We start from the raw sequence: 2,505 nt of genomic DNA on the forward strand, positions 1-2,505 counted from the left end.
TCTACTGGCTGGTGGAGTCTATCCATGCCATTACGGGGGTGCAGGAGACGGAAAAACCCCAACGCGCTGTCACACAAGTATAGTAAAAACCCCACAGAGTGAACGGCGCTGACACTGGATGCACATAGGGAGTGAGTCTCGAGTGAGGAGATGCCACTTACATGGCACCGCGTTACAAGCTGGAACCTCCAGCTGTGCTGATGATCCTACCAAAGACTCCTTCCCAACCAAGTGACCTCAAGGACAAGTACACCCCAGTAAGGGAGTGGGGGAGGGGTTCACCGAGGACCCAGCAAAGCAACTAGGCCTAGCCCTAATGTTGGAAAATTTCAATGACATTTTAAATTTTACCCCCCCCCCCCCCCCCAGTGAACATTTTCCTGAAAACATCCCCTCTCGGCCCTCGTGAAGCTTTCGCATTGGAAGGTTTGAAGAAGAAGAAAAGAGCTGAAATTCTCACCGAGAAGTCTGTGAGGACGTTGCCGTGTGTACAGCCTGCCCTAGAGCAAGACAGAGCCTCAAGCTTTATTACTAAAAGAAAGAAAAGCAGGAGAGTGAGGTTGTTAAAGTATCGTACATTACATGCATCGAATCACAAAGTCTTGATACAGGCTCGTAGAAGAGATGTTACAACTGCTGGCTTAAAAGTCTCTGGTGCACGTCCTATGTCAGGATGGGTCCAGTTCTTTCCAGCTCGTGGTTCCCTGCGAGGCTACTTCTGGGATCAAGAGCTGAGCTGAAGACAAGATGGAGGGTGGCACATGGCACTTATATCCCTCCTCTGGCATCTTCCTGGCCAGAGCAGGTTACTGCAGGTCCTATCTCTGTGTCCCGTGCTGGCAGCCCTCGGCCCTGGCTGGTCTGCAGGTATCACTCTCATTCCTGAGGTGTGTACTGGCACCTAGAGATTCATTGTCTCCTTGCTAATTAGCACAGCCACTGGCTGAGCATTCCTTCCCCATTGCTCTGCCTCAGACAGAGAGCCTGCCAGCATCCGCACAGAGCCCATGTTTATAACTCCACACACAGATACCGTACAATAGCACGTACAGAATCTCGCATTCGACACTGCCCATGGCCCCCTGTACCAACTTTTGGGGCAAACACCCCCTATGGGTGCAGCAATGACCTTTAACATTCAATAATGTGACACCTTGTAACACCCTTTTAGATACTAACAGCTGCTGCTATGTCCCGCCTCGGTCTGCTCCTTTCCAGACACCCTCCGTCTTGTCTGCTCCGGTCTCCCCGTACCCAGCCCCCTCCAGAGAGCGGGTGGGCCTCAGAACCGGGGACAGACAGCCCTGAACGGTCTCACTTCTGACTGACGTCAATAGAAGCTGTGTAAACGGGGGCTCCGCCCCTCACAGGACTAGGCCCTGAGTCAGGGAACCCGAGTTCTAGTCCCAGCCTTGCCAGTAAGGTACCATGGGCCGCTGGATCTCCCCTACTCCTCGGTCCCACGGACGCGGCAGTGTGACGTGGCAGGATGGGAGGGACCACAGCTCTGCAAAGCCCCTTGAGAGCCTCAGGTGAGAGGCCTGAATGGACCGATCTTGCTTTCAGTTGCATTGGTGTAAATCCAAAGTCAACGGGGGGGACTCCTGCTTTCGTTTACGCTCACGCCAAGCCAGTCTCGAATGACGTTCTCTGGATCGACACCCCCGTGCCTGAGGGCAGAGGTGGGCTGTTAACGTGCAATGTGTTCATCCGGGGTACCTGGCCCTCGTCCTGCCCAAAGCACTCCCTGGGGGAGCGGCTCCCTGCACGGTTTCTGGAAAGAGACCAACCTGAACGGGCACTGCGCTTTCCACATGGGGTTTCATTACTAGCAATTAAAACCACCAGACTATTTCGATTCCACTTGCACTGAACCCAAGAGATCCTATTCCGGGAGCAAACAGCTAGAAAAGTAACTCGGCTGCTCTGAGAACAATTCTGTCCCATGCTTGAGCTGCCGAAGACTTGCGGCGAAGACCCCAAAAAAGCAAAACATAAAACCGGGGAGCGGCTTGCGTGCAGCACAGAACCCCCGCTGCAGCCGGTGCACCAGCACGTTGAAGGAGACTGCGAGACACATGGCTCTATTTTTCTGTTGGCAAAACTTTAACCTGCAACCCTAGGGAAGCCAGAAAAACAAGGCAGGATAATTAATCGGCTAGTCAAGCAGCTTTAATTACACGGGGCTGGGCTGTGTAAGGACCATGCTTGCTCCAGACTCAGAGCTGTGTGGATAACCTGCAGGCCTGATTCTTCCTCCTGGAAAGTAGAACTGATCTCCTAGGTCGTCATGTGCGTGGGGTTGAGAATCACAGAAGAGACCCTCAGGGAAAGGCACTGGCTCCCCACCGCAAGGGGTGAAGAGAAGTGAATTGTCTGCATTTTAATCGCCCCATTAAGATCAATGGGCGTTTTAATGTTGTTTCATGGGGAGGAACGGCGGCGGGGGGAGGGGTAGAATCACATTTATTGATTCCCAGGCATCAGTGAAATGAGTAATAGGGT

This window comes from Pelodiscus sinensis, chromosome 10 (genome assembly GCF_052426305.1).
Source record: "Pelodiscus sinensis isolate ZL-2025 chromosome 10, ASM5242630v1, whole genome shotgun sequence".
NCBI lineage: Eukaryota > Metazoa > Chordata > Testudines > Trionychidae > Pelodiscus > Pelodiscus sinensis.